This window comes from Aythya ferina (assembly GCF_964211825.1).
Source record: "Aythya ferina genome assembly, chromosome: 4".
Lineage (NCBI taxonomy): Eukaryota > Metazoa > Chordata > Aves > Anseriformes > Anatidae > Aythya > Aythya ferina.
The window spans coordinates 39085338-39100541 of NC_140300.1; the positions used below are offsets into that span (position 1 = coordinate 39085338).

At 35.0% G+C, this 15204-nt stretch overlaps 1 long non-coding RNA gene across 5 annotated transcripts in view; it reads right to left on the reverse strand.

The window, feature by feature from the left end:
• Positions 1 to 15204, reverse strand: part of LOC311435584 — a 142149-nt gene that overhangs the window by 102411 nt on the left and 24534 nt on the right. For 4 of the 5 annotated variants that reach the window (XR_014692222.1, XR_014692224.1, XR_014692225.1 and 1 more), the window contains exons 2-5: positions 9880 to 9945; positions 2498 to 2561; positions 2101 to 2116; positions 831 to 917 (exon numbers count right to left, since the gene is read on the reverse strand). This is a non-coding gene — a long non-coding RNA (uncharacterized lncRNA). The remainder of the gene's footprint in view (positions 1 to 830; positions 918 to 2100; positions 2117 to 2497; positions 2562 to 9879; positions 9946 to 15204) is intronic. The other variant, XR_014692223.1, reaches the window with a different exon arrangement.

Below are 15204 nucleotides of genomic sequence, written 5' to 3' on the forward strand. Positions count from 1 at the left end.
TTTTGAGCTGAAGCATTTGCAGGATTTGATCGTTCCTATCTACTTCATAAATCCTTATGCATTGAAAAGACATCCCTCAGCTTCTTTGCATGTTAATATTAAGCCTTGAGCTGAATAGATATATGTTCTTCTCAGCACTGTCACAGCTGCATATTTTTAATTTTAAGCAGGCTCTCTGAACTGCCATATTGGCTAGTGGCTATTGGGTGTTTTCATATTGTTTTTCATATACAGCTTCTCTAGTACTATTGCGATTCCAAATCTTTTATTACCAGTTATAGTATGAAGAACTCCCTTAGAACAAACTCGTTGACTGAGCCAAATTCAAGCAGACATTCCAGTAATACATTCAAATTTGTTGAATACCTTCAGCCCTATTTCTAATCTTTAAGTTTAATTAAATTCATTGCTTTCCATTTACAACCATTACTTATAATTTTATTCTTCTGGAATAAAAATAACGAGTCTGTATCCCAGTCTCTAAGTCTTTGGAGAATTTGGCTATATCCAAATATTCATCTTGCTGGATTCTTTTATAAATATATTTACATTTAGAATGCATGGAGTTGCTGCAATTAAAGGTATAAATATAAGCAAAAAGAGACCTACTGAAAAAAAATTCATCATTGCATCTTTAAGATGAACTTTAGTAGAGGAGGGAGAGGGCAAAAACTGAGAAAGTGGAGGAGAGAACCAAACCACAAGTTTGTCTGTTATTAGAATTCTTAGCTGACACTCTCTCAGCTTCAATTAAAGATATTTACAACTGACCTAATTACAAGATTGTTTTTCCTTAAACTTCTAACTAGGCCATATTCATGTGTACTTACCGTAGTTTTTCAAGGATCTGCTATAGCTCCTGTTCACTTTTTCAGTACATTCAAACTCAATAGAGAAATCAGGTCTTTAAGGTTGTCCTAAAAAATAAGATGTAAACAACAAAAGTGAAACAAAAAATTTGCTCCACAGGGTTACCTAAAGTAGGTCCTGGAAATTTACCTACTCTAACATGTGATTAGAAAAACAGGCAAATAAAGAGCTCTAGAGCTTACGAAATTAAAATATTAGAGAAAAACTTATAATCAACAGGTTTCTTGGGATGATAACCTGTTAATGTGTACAGGATGGAAGGGCATTCAGCTAATATATTTTACAATCATGAAGGTTCTTCGTTACACTCCTGATGTGCATGGTTCTTCCACATCAGTCTTTCAGCTGCTCACATTTTCCTCTCAGTAATGTTGCCAGAGATTAAGGCGTTCACTTAGAAGTAGAGCCAAACAGCTTATAGCTCAGGTCTTCGTGGTCTGTGAACAAGACTGTAAGAAGCACAGCTCCAAGCTTCCACATCATCACTGTGACTCATGCCAGCTGTCAAGTGTCTCTTCTATTTGTTTTAGAGCTCTAGCCATTTCACTTGGAATATGAACAAATTAGAGGTACTTATATGGCAAAGTATTGGCCTGGGCTAAGAAGTGACAATTAAAAGCAATGCCTCCAAGCATAATCTGGCATTCAGCTCCTCACGTATATGCTGTACCTGCTGACCAGTATATGTTGTTTGAGTACTTCCAGTACTCCTCTACCGAGAGTCAAACAGGTTGACAGGGAAACAGGGGAAAAACTTTCACACAGTCAGGTGCCATTTTCTTTTGGGACCTGGTGCTGTCAGCTACCACTCACGACTGGCTATGTGAGGATTTTCTCCTTGCTCAAAACTGTCTCTACACCAGAACAAAACAGACTCAGCTCAGCCTCTGTTGAAAGTGAGTCCATGACTTGCTGCTGCTTGCCTGTGCTCTAAGCAAAAATAATGTGAATGGAATCCAAAGCAGGACTCAAGATTCAGCATCACACAAGTTACAGACTGGTTCTGGAAACAATAGCCCTCATCTACATGCAGAAAGACACAGAGCATGTCTACACAGGACTTAGAGCTTAAGAAGCTAGACAGGGAACTTGAAGAACCACTGGTTAGTAGCTATACAGTGTCTCCAAAATTCACTGTTGCGCAGCTTGAACCAAACTAGCCTGGAGAATACATAAAATTTCATCCTACTCCTGACTGATACAATAGGCTTTCTCCAGAACACAACATACAAGCAAGACAGGATTCCTGAAAAAAAAAAAAAAAAAAAAAAAAAAATTGCAGCTTTGTTTCACAGTGCAGCCCACAGTGCTGCCACTGATCAATTTTTTCATAGTATCCTAACAGGCAACAAGATATACCAGTGGTTAAACATCTGAGAAGATTGAATGCCTATCTAAGTCTTAACTTTAATCTTTGATCTGTGTGCTTTATGAAACAGCCTTATATACGTTTCCCACCCTAAATCTCCAGAGAAGATTCTACAGAAGATCTCTTCAGCCTCCTGCTGAATTTGTGCCAAAAGGGAACAATGAATGAATAAATAAATAAATAAATAAATACTGGGCTGGAAAGAGAATGAACAAAATATTGAGTATGAATCTGTAATAGGGTGATTACAGAACTCACCTGCAGCTGGGAAGTTCTAAGTTACAGTTGCTTCTTCCAGGATTATTATTCGGTGTATTTTCATCTAGTGCATGCAAGGAGAAATGTTTAAATAGATTGAGGTTCAAACATGAAAACCGCCTCTATTTATATCATCAGGTAATTTTACATTAGCTGCAAGTTAGTGTACATCATTCTTATTATCCCATATCTTCTTATAGACTACTAAATACACCTGTATGACAAATGAAAAAAAAACAAACAAGATAGAGATATACACACTTCTTCAAAAAGGAAAGTATAATGGTTTCTAAATTCAGCTTTTTAATATATAAATTGTTGTAGAAACAAAACCAGAGGAGATCTGAGTTTATAATACACCACAGGTGTTAGGCTTTCCAGCCAAGCATCGCTAACAACTGAAGTCTTTCACCTACTCTTCCCTAGGATTAGCTGTCTGAGAAAATTGGGAGCATGCGTTTCCATATACTGCTAATGGTGTAAGACTGCTTTTCTTTTCATGATTCAAGCCTCTTACAGTTTCTTAAATGATTAAGTTGCAATTAAAGCTTTGTGACCTTCTGCAAATCAGAATATGCGTGTGTTTTTTTTCTAGGTAATTTGTGATGTTAATCTTTTTAGCTGGTGTGATACTAAATCATCAAAATACAGAAATCCCTAAAATCCTCCTGTCAAGATAGCTAGCACATGTTCTTAAACATTATTTTTGTGTTAATTTTCACAGTAGTCTTGAAATTAAAATATTATGCAATTTTTATTTATTAATAGCTTCTATCTATCACGATCATGAGTTGCTCTTTTGAATCTTCTTAACAGGATAACTTTTCCTCAAAATTTACGCAGGGGATAGCCACTCAGGATATATATCTCAAGATATGATGTTCCAAAGAGTGGGTTTGTAAGTGTTAAGTTAGTTAAATCTATACAAAGATGTGAAGGTTTTGCCTATATGTAAGCTGAGAAGTTAGCTCTCTTTTTATTATATTGGTTCCCACTTGTAATTATATTTGTTATTAATACCTCATTAATAAAAACAAATTATGTGAAAAGGACTGATAAAACTATCTGGAAAATTATTGGTCAAGTATGATTCCAAGTGGAAATTTTGTTTGCTTATGTATTTATTTATTTTTATTATTCAAGCATGGGTATGGCTACAGGAGGAATGAGAGTGTATCTCCCTCGTATCTTCAAAAAATCACCTGTCACCTTCCAGGATTCCAGGTGTAAGGAGTTTCTTCAGAAGCAGAGTGTGTGGAAGAACAGAAAGTGGGGTTAGTCCCCTCTGACAATAAAACGGTGTGTGTGAATAATCCTACTTCACAAGTAACAAGTGCTAGGAAGTGTTTTATTAAGGGCATCAACTCATGTGATAATACAGATTATTTGAATGACTATAGCAAATTTAAATCTAGTTTACCATGTTCAGAATTAGATCTAGGATTACACAAATAAGTATAACCTTGAAGACATTCTCATTTATTTCAAAAGAAATCTTCTCCGGTCTGTGACTTTTTTGTTTGTAGGTACATTTCACCAGGACATTATTTGAAATATTAGTTGCTTGATAGTATTCATACTGTGATTAGTTTTAGAGTAAGTGAAAGAAAATACTAAATTTTGTTATTTGAAGTGATTGTTTCAGTTGTTTTGAGCTTTTTGTTTTATAGAGCTTGGAGAGTACTCTTTCTTACAGAGTGCTGCACCAGGAATCCTCAGCCAAACTTTAAACAGTCCATAAGTAAGAAGCCAATTAATTTTCATTTATTTGTACATTCCTCTAAAATTCCAGTAACACTATTTTCTCTTGAATGCTTCTAAGAAGCATGTTAATGGAAAGCTGAGCTGCACCATACACAACTTCTTCCCCCTTCCAATTGTGAAGGGCTGTCATCTGTAGGAAGAAAAAATAAAAACAAACCCATCCTTTTCTCTTTTATCCTCTAGCTTCTGTCAATCACAGTGCATTTTTCTGCACATCTCTTTCAAGGCTCTCCCACTCATTTTCTCTCTGTAAAACAAAAGTGCTTTCCACCCCTCCCCCGGGTATGTCCAACAGACTAATTTTTCTTGTCCACACCACAGGATTTTATGCTATTAAGGGTCATGAATTACATACTGAGTTTATGCTCACACAGTACAGGTTATTTTCTCACTGCTCCTTTACATATCTAAAAAGCACCTTTGATCATAAAATTTTCTTTGATCAGTTAGAGCGAAGTCTTCAGAGGTGTGTTAAATTGTTCACATTGAGTGAAATCCTACCTTTATGGAGAAACAGTGTATCTAGTCTGCTCTTTAATAGTATTACTACCAATGAACACTCTTGTTGATTTATTATTTATTAGCTGAATCTTAATCATTATTATTTCCTCTGCTACAGAATGCATTTCTCAGTTCTCCCTTAACTTGTGTTATTGAGAATTCTGTGCTTCAGTTTCATTGAAATCTTTAGTCTCCCATGACTGGCTTCACTGTCTCACAGTACATGTTCTTAGAAATTATTAGAAGTTAATAGATTATATTCTGAGCTCTTCACACACAAAGAACAAACACAGTTTTAACCTGAATAACACTTCTGTACCCAAATGACAGCAAAGAACTAAAGTGGCCCTGAAAACACCTCATGTTTCTTCACAATAGCAGCTTGTATAGAGTATATCAAAAAGTGTTTGTAGAAAAGCTAACTGCTTGGTTAAACCAGGAACAGCAGTTTATGAGAGATACTTTGCTTAAATTAAGTTAATGAACAAGACTTTCTAGCTGTTTCTCTGTTTGAGTAGAGAGAGAATAAGTACAATATTCACTTTCTAGTAGGCTATAAGGCCCCGACAGTAGTTGGGATCAGTCAAATCTCCAACTATGGGATGGTCACAGTGCATTCAAAAAGAATGTGCTGTAGACCTCCATAGAAAAGTATACAGTGACTACATCTTAAATTAAATTGTCATGCCTCTCTAGATTTTCTGTCAGCCTCATTCTTCTAGGCTAGATTCCATGGAGTTCTCAATAAACTATTTCTCTGTTTACTACGTCAATAAAAACCATATCCAAAATATGAATGAAAATTTGCAATCTCAGTTTGAAAAGGAGTTGATTAAATTTATTAAAGAGTTTTATATTTTTATTTTTTACTATAAATTCTATTAGAAATAGCATTCTTCCTGAGGACTTATTCAGTTATAATACACAAATACAAATATTATTGGATTGTTTTATTACATTCCCCTTCTAAAAATGCAATAATTTTGATTTTACTAACCTAAATGCAAAGAATTTCTCCTATAAAAATATAGTTAATGGTCTAATTATCAAAGAAATAATTAGAAGATCTGGCTCTTTTTTTTTTTTTTTTTTTTTTTTAAATTCCCTACCCAATCCCTAGCCTTTTTCAGATAAATAAAGAAGTATTCACTGTAAGAAGGGGATTATGTAAAGTAATTTTAAGCAAAATGAATAATGTATTGTAACTTTCTATCACTTGCGTCAACAATTGGAAGCATCTACAGATTTTTCCTTAAATGGTTAAATTTGAATTCTGCAGTGATGCTTAGGTTTGTTAAGTTTGTATCAATCTCTTCTCCATAGTGTGGTTCTCAGCCTTCTAAAAGTTTCCTTAAATGACATCCTTAGGCAAGTGAGAATCTTCCCTAATGCTCAGAAATCCTGAGAACTGACTGCTTGATGTGAAAAGTTAATGATTTATTATCTACTTTTAAACTCACTGCAATGGATGAGTTCAAAGAAATGTACACAGTATGTGGGTATCAAATTCAAAAAAAAAGACTTCACAGAATAATGCATTTCCAGAAAATGTATGAAGGTTTTTCTCTTTATAGTTGAAATCCATAAATTTACATCTTACATTTTAAAACCATGTACTAATCAGTGGCAAATTCACAAACATAAATGTAATCTCATCAAACCCAGCCTCCTGTCACTGCTTTATGAAGTTCTTATTCAAAAATGAAACAACAAAACATTTTCTAATTTAAAGTCCAATATACGCATCCCACAAACTACTAAATAAAAATGCTTTCGAATATACTTATTTTGCTGTTTAATATTGTCACTCTACGTATGGAATATTACTTTTTTTTTTTTTTTTTTTTTTGTGATTTTAGTCTTTCAGAAGTACGGTGTTAACTATACACAATCATGTATACTTCCTTTATCTTTCTAAGGAAAGAAAGAAGGTCTTTCCACTAATAGGCTAATAAATCTTCCACCAAAGTTTTTGGAAAATATGCCACTGATCACAGATATATGGTCAATAGCCTCATGACACAGATGTATCCTTCGAGCTCTGAAATTCAAGATTAGTTTGAGAATAAATTACTTTAAAAATAAGCAGCAGCTGAAGAACTTTGCAGTAACTGTCTAAGTACAATGTCTTTCAGTTTTATCTGAGTTAACCCATAACAGCCATAATTTATTTTATATTGATGCATTTTATATTGTCGGATTTATATAGACATAATTCATATTACATGTGCTCATAGAAAGTCTACATGGGACTGGAATACTGTTATGCAACATACTGACACTGGAAAACCTCGAAGACGACCTACTTGTGATGGTATTGGTAGTCTTAAGTTACCTTTTTTTTTTTTTTTTTGTAAATAACATCTTTTTGTATATGTAAAGTTCCCACCAGAGTAATGAAATATTGAATTTATATCCTCAGCATGTAATTGTAAATATGCAGAAAGAATCATAGAATCATAGAGTCAAGAGCATCAGAGAAAGACTGCATGCATACAGGCTAAGAACTTCTCTTCAGAGGCAATTCCAAAAATCAAACGCTGTCAAGAAAAGAATTATTTGTTCTATCTTTTTTTTCTAACCATGTCAGAAGTTTAAAATGAGATTCCATAAATTATCTAAGAACACGTATGAACCTTTATCTCTATTGAAATTGTATACATAATTCAGTTCTCTAAATAAATCTTTCTATCTTAATTTTGCCACTGGTTGTTATTAATGCTCCTTTTCCTGTTTTTGACTTCTTTGGATTTGTGCTATAACACTTTAAATTCTGTAATCACTTGTTTGGTTTAACTGCCTTCTTGTTATTTAAAACAAATTTTCCTATCCCTCCCTTAAATGAACTCATTACGTTTTTTTATATGAGTTCTTTCAAACTCCATTCATAGAATCACAGAATTACAGAATCATCTAGGTTGGAAGAGACCTCCAAGATCACCTAGTCCAACCTCTGACCTAACACTAACAAGTCTTCCACTAAACCATATCACTAAGCTCTACATCTAAACATCTTTTAAAGACCTCCAGGGATGGTGACTCCACCACTATCCTGGGCAGCCCATTCCAATGCCTAACAGTAAAGAAGCTTTTCCTAAGATCCAACCTAAAACTCCCCTGGCGCAACTTAAGCCCATTCCCCCTCGTCCTATCACCAGGCACGTGGGAGAATAGACCAACCCCCACCTCACTACAGCCTCCTTTAAGGTACCTGTAGAGAGCAATAAGGTCGCCTCTGAGCCTCCTTTTCTCCAGGCTGAACAAGCCCAGATCCCTCAGCTGCTCCTCATAGGACTTGTTCTCCAGACCCCTCACCAGCTTCGTCGCCCTTCTCTGGTGCTCATTCGAGCACCTCCATGTCCTTCTTGTAGTGAGAAGCCCAAAACTGAACACAATACTCGAGGTGCGGCCTCACCAGAGCTGAGTACAGGGGGACAATCACTTCCCTAGACCTGCTGGCCACACTGCTTTTTATACAAGGCAGGATGCTGTTGGCCTTCTTGGCCACCTGAGCATACTTCAAACGACAAAGATGCCAGTCTCAGTGTTAAAATGTCTGTGTAGCAACAATAGAATATAAAATGAGAGTTAGATTCCTTTATTAGAATAAGATTCTTAGTAAAGTTTCTTTATTAGAATTAGGGTCTTAAGCTACTGTAGGCATTTTATTTCTTCCAGGAGTAAAGGTTGAAATGAGATATTTCTTCCTATCTTTTTTTTCCTCTTAAGTTTCTAACTAGAATTTTTTACCTTCTAAATGCAACTTAAGCTCCTACAGGTTTAATCGTGATGAAAGTAATCTCTCCTGCCTCTCTCTCCCCATGTCATCAAGGCTTTTTAATTATATTAACGCCTCTCTTCATATTACAATTCCAACAAATACACTAGCCAAAACATAGAAGAAAAGTAGCAGAAAAATATGAAGATAGCTTATATATACTTATTTAGAAGTAGGTATCTAGGTCTGCAACTGTTTTATTGGTTTCTGTTACATGGAAATACTCATACAGAGAGGCAGAGAGAAAAAAAGTCCGAATCCCTAGAAAAGCAAAAGTGTTTTTGTTTGTTTGCTTTTTGTTGTTGTTTTTGTTTTGTTTTCACATAGAACGTGAAAACATCTCATGTCAAAAAGCTTATGAAAGGCTATGATTTAGATGGATCTAGTTTATTAGGGTGTCTTAGAAATGTGAAAGTCCCCTCATTAAATAGAAATTCAATTCAGATAATTTGTAGGTATTTGAATTGAGAACTTTACAACCATGGGATGAATTTTTATGCAGTTTGTATATTGATGTACAAATACAACTCAACTCCAAATCACTCTCAAGACAGAAAAGACAAAATCGTCTTGCCTTTCTTCAGAGTTCCACCGGTCAGGGTCAGTTTTAATTTCCACTGAAGCCTTGGCAGTAGCCCTTGAGGCAAGGACTGTCAAAAGGTATGTACTGACTGAGTATAAGCCCAAACTACTACTGCTTCCTGAACAGCACTGCCTTTTGCAATTTTTCTCAAGGTAAAGAAGTGTGCTGCTTTTGACTGTTTCAGTCTTCCCTAGAGGACCTTATGCAGGACTTTCTTATAATCATATTTATGTCAGTAGAGGGAAATTACAGAAAAGAGTATGAAAAATCTCATAGCAAGAGATGCTCCCAAATTAACAATAAATATTTCAATTAAATATTAGACATGTCATGAAACCACTCAACCAGCACCTTAATAGGATATTACATGGCGTAAATAGAAATGGTTATGGTTTATAGTTATTAGCTTTGACCTATTTTGTAACTGCTAAGGCAAACTTAAATGTCTAGCTACCAATCCATACTGAAAAAATTTAAAATGCTGAATACATACTCTCTATGTACTCTTCAGACAGAACTTGCATTGATATCACTTGGAACTTGGATATAAATCTAGGTCAAGGAGCTAAAGTGTGTAACTGGAATCAACGAGAAATGACAGTCTAGCTGTAGAATTTTTGATTTTAAGTGTTGCTGTTACAACAGTATCAAACCATTTCAAGTACAATCAAAGAACAGTCCAATGCTTAAAAATACTGAGACCAGAAAGGCTAGCTTGATAAGACTTGCTCCTGCTCTAACTGAAGCATCACTCACCTTGCCAGCCCCACTCTCTCTGTGCAGTGTCCTTCTGAATCAAGGAGATGCTGTAGTCAGAGTCATCTACGTCAGGAAAACAAAACAAAACAAATATATATTAGTATCTGTTCAACTACAGGATTTAAAATGTGGCCAGCTAGTAGTTCTGCTGGTATACCATCAGAAAGGGGAAAGGTGCAGGAAAAATTGGCAGAAGATGTCAGAATAAGCTATGGTTTAAAACCTAGATGTGAATCAGGTTTTAAACCCAAAACATCATATCTCCCATATACCTAGTCCATTTTCAGTCGTTGAACTATTGGACTTCAAACAGACTTGTACTGCTAGAGCTAAGAAAGTTAAACCCAAATTAGTATATTTACAGGAAATTGTTCTGTCCTAGCAAAAAGACGTTTTCCAGCAAAAAGCAATTTCATCAATTAGCAAATTCACTCTTCTGGTCTGGAGATGAATGTTCTGTTTGTTTTGTGCTTTTCCACTTTTTTTGTGCTGCATAATCAGACATTTCAGATTAAATAATTTTCTCCTAAACTACCTTATACATGAATGCCCATTTTTAACAACTTAAACCAGTACATAGGTGGCTTCTTATGTATCCCTGTAGCTGAGATTCAGCTTTACTCAACCAAATGGAGAGCAAAATCCTTTCTCTTGGGAGTGAAAAACTTGAAAAGATAGACACGGAAGCTCTGCAGCAGTACTAATGAGGTCCTGTAACAACATTTGAAAAACATCTGTAACATTAGAACTTAATAAAACTCTTCCTAATCCATTTTCAGTATAAATGAAATTATATACCAGAGATACCGAGAATCTGTAACTATAAAACTGTCACAAACATAGAACATCAATTTTAACTTTTCTTTTTCTTTACAACTTAATATTTTTAGATCAATTATGTAAAATTCTAAATCGTAATGAATACAACAATATCAAAATAGCTGAGGAGGTATTTAGGTACTCCTCTATACACTTCAAGAATAATTCATACATTGAAGTATATTTTACTACCTATGAAAAAATGCAGATATATAAGAGAGAATCTGTACATAAGAAAAGGCTAACCAGTTTCAGGATGTCCATTCACCATAAAACTAATTTCACACCTAGTCTATTATGTAACGTGCTATGAAAATATTATTTGCTTCAAGATACCTTTAGACCAAACAAACTCAGTTGTGTTCAATGTTATGCAGATTACCTCTAGAATAATTTCAAAAACAGTGAGAAAATGATATACACCTTTCTTTTCATAAAATGGAAGCTAAGGTAGTTGGTGTAAATAATAAAAAACAATGTTGTTTTAACAACCACTTTTCCCCTATATCCAAATATTTACAATAGCCACTGAAAGTATCTGAACTGTTGATTAGTTTTACGGTTTGTATGTTTTAATGGATCTTGCTAAGATTGAGGGAATCTAACTAATGAATTATTTGATCATTAGGAATAAAACTGTTGGTTTGAAACAGTCTATTATTTAATGTAATAAAAAAAGAAAACATTACTTGTTGAAACTGACAAAAATTAGATTATCTATAGTGCAGGGTGGGTTTTTTTTTTTTTCTGTTCTTTTTTGTTTGTTTCTGTTTTAAAGCTCTGTTTTGACTCAGAGGAAAAATAACTGTCAAATAGGAAATGAACTAGAAACTCCAGGACTTGGTGGCTGTTCACAGAACTTTTTCCCTTGAATCACAATCAAAAATCCAAACCATACCTGTGAACCAGAATACCTGAGTACAGACTGGCTTTTTGGATCTGCCTTCACAAGCATATGGAAATAGAAACAAAATCCAACAACCACCTAAACCAATAAGCTTTCCATCAGTTTCATAAAGAAATCAATATTTTCTCAAATTGGAAATCAACATTCTCACACAATGAAGACCAAAAGCAAGAATACTAAATTTATATGGAAAACATAAAAGCAGATGTTGTTCAACATTACTGAATTTTAAATGAATTTACTATTCTTACTATTATTATAACCAACAGCTGCTTCAATACACTTCAATTAGTTCTAAAATTTTGATTCACCTTTCCTCTCTTACAAGTCTTCTGATAATTGGTCACGATAAAGTTCAGTATAAACACAAATATCCATTGTCATGACTTCACGCTTGGAAGAAACTATAATTTAGAATGACGAAAGATATCCATTTACACACTAAAAAAGCATCGTTCCATGACAATAATGTGTCGCGTTAAGGGGTGTAGCTGATTAACCGTTACGGGCCCGGTCAGATTCAGGTTACTGAACCAGTCGGACATTCACCAAAAACACATTAACGGCCTGGGGGTCCAGTCAGACATTCACCAAAAACGCATTAACGGCCTGGGGGTTCGTTCAGACATTCACCAAAAACGCATTAACCATCTGGGGGTCCGTTCGGACATTCACCAAAAATGCATTAACCGCCTGGGGGTCTGGTTAGATTCAGAACACTGAACTATCACGGATAACCACCCTCACCCTCGTTGCACTCAATGAGAGTTATCACAATGCAATCAAGTATGGTTTATTACAGCAACAGATAATCAGGTTCTTTTGGATTGCCAGCGATAGTAACTGTCTGCAAAAGCAAGCTAGTATGCATAAAATACACAGGTGTTATAGGTGTTATAGATGTTACAGGTGTTTATAGGTGTTACAGATGTTACAGATGTTACAGGTGTTACAGGTGCGCAGCCTAGAAATAAACGCGTTAAAAGGATCAAAGACTCTATAGAGGTTTATAAGCAAGTATTCAGATCTCACCCAAAGGCGTCCCAATGGGGGGGGGAAGAGAGGCTCAGCCCGTCGACTGATCCCAAGAGTCAGGAGGTCCTAAGGATGTTGTCCTCGGGATGGTATCTCCCCTGACGGTGGTATCTTCCCTAACATCCCCTTTCTCTTCGGCCAATTTATATTATTTTCTATCTTTTAGGTGGAGCTTGAGTGGCTCTAGTCAAGCATATCTTAGTTATGATTGGTGTAAAGTTTTCCCGTCTCCGTTTAAAGCAATAGGCTCCGAGAAATTCAGAGCGCATGCTCAGTGAGGGGTGGTCGCACCTTGGAGGCGGGTAGCTTTTGGGATGGAGGTGTGTTTTGGTATTATAATGATATTATAATGAGCAAAAAGTACACTAGGGTACAGCATTTGTCAAAACATGACAGGTCTTTGGTTTAGGGTGGCAAAAAGTGCAGCTTTGTGCACAAGAACAATCGAGGTCCCATCTGATTACAGAGCCTAGCCGTGGTGTCTCCACTCCACTCTATGCTCCGTGCTGTTCCTTAGAGCTAGCACACCAAGTTTCCCCAGCGCGATAGCATCTAAGGCTGGGAGCCTAGGGAACGCTCAGATAAAGCAGTTATGCCCTACCCTGAAAGCCTCTTCAATGCTGTACCTTTTCCTAAAAATGTGAATGTTAGTTTTATTTTCCTAGTTACTCCAGGCATTTACACCACATAATAGTACCTCAACAGATAATGCAAATAAAATAATGACTTCATTGCAACAAGTTAATCAATTAAAAAAAAGCAATCAGAGAACGTATTTTTAACACATTCAAAATCTATCATAGGTGTCATTTTGTAATTGGTACCATTTTTTAATTCTGTCAGTCTAAAATTCTGATATTTGTCAGTTGCTAGGATACTCTACATGAATAAACCTCTTTTTCCTTTCTGGCTAATTCAATTGTCCACTACTGAAATGCTTTTATTATATACAGACAGAAAATATTTTAACTGCAAATTATTATTTTTTTTTTCCCAACAGCAAGTAGTGAATAACAATATCATACATAAATAATAAAACACATTTAAAGATATTTTAATTTTTAATAACACAACAGCCGTTAGCTCCCCTAAGTATTTCCAGTTGAAAGAAACAGCCTGTAACTTATAATAAAAAAAAATTGAATTTATATTACATTTTACTATCTTGCAACAAAACTCCACTTCTTTAAGATTAGGAATCCTATGCCTTATCATAAAAAAAAAACTTTTCAAAAGTTATAGTAATACATATGGGTCTCAAGTTATCTGAAATTGGGAACTACAGGTGTTTTTTATGATCTGTGATAAGATAAAAAGTATTGTAGAAGAGAAGCCTTTCTCAAATATACCAACAACCCCCCTACTTTTTAGAAGACTATACACACGAGAAACTTACTCTATTTGGAAAATAAATAAATAAATAAAGACTTTCAGCTTATTGAAGCATCAATTGTTTTATTTTTGTAATGCTACTTTAAGTGTAGCAGTATCATGACATGCTTTTATTTTGTCAGATGTATGTACATATTGCTTGTACATTATAGATTCTTATTTTAATACGCAGAAGACATACTGACTATAAATGTTTCTGGTGATTAATATACTGTAATTCTGGAGTTAGACTGTTGTCAAGCAATTTTCCTCTGTAAAATATGATAACAATCTCTTTTCAGCAAGCATTCAACAACAGACATTACCACCTCATCTGTGTACATCCTCTTTGAAGTTCATATGAAAACTACAAAGGAAAGAAACTGAAAATCAGAATTCTTACATGAAATAAAAATAATAATAAGCGTACTACGCAATTCATCACATGAACAAAATTCAACAAAGAGTGAAATTTCTGCTTGGTTAACGACTGCAATTTTAAGCAAGGGCAAAGAAAGAACTCCTCTGCAAAGCCTATAGAAAATGCAAAATAATCTGACCCAATATGCCTGGGATATATTGTTATCACTGTAACTGGTCCCACAGTAGAGTTGTAGAGAGGAATATGTGTGATTGACATATTATAACAGTAATATTTACCAAAATCAATTCCAAAGTTTTCCTGGCACTGTCTGTTGACCTTCAACATAGCTTTGTTACTAGAAAGAAAAGGACAAGGAATTCACAAATAGATGAAAATGACTAGGAACAAGGCTGAAAGTATGCCTTAATCTGTGATTTGCTGGTCACACTTGGAGCCCTCCAAGCAAATGAAGCATTTTCTGACTTAAAATTAAGTGTTTTCATGATGTCATCATAATGAAATAAGGAGAAAAAATAGTGTCTTTTTCTTTTTTGTTTTTTTTTTGTTTGTTTGTTTGTTTGTTTTCATGTGTTTTTCCACCTTTTCAGTTTAATACTGAATTTTAGGCTTAGTGTCCAAGTCTTGCTATTTAGGCCCTTCTCATTCATACTGAACAACTAACAAAGCACCAACACTGTCAGGATGCTGTTATTTCTTTTGGATGCTGATACCTTAAAAGCAGTATTTGCCTTGAAAATAAAGGAACAGATTACAGGTTTTATTTCACCAATGAAAGAGTAACTCAAAAGTACTAGAGAACGATCCA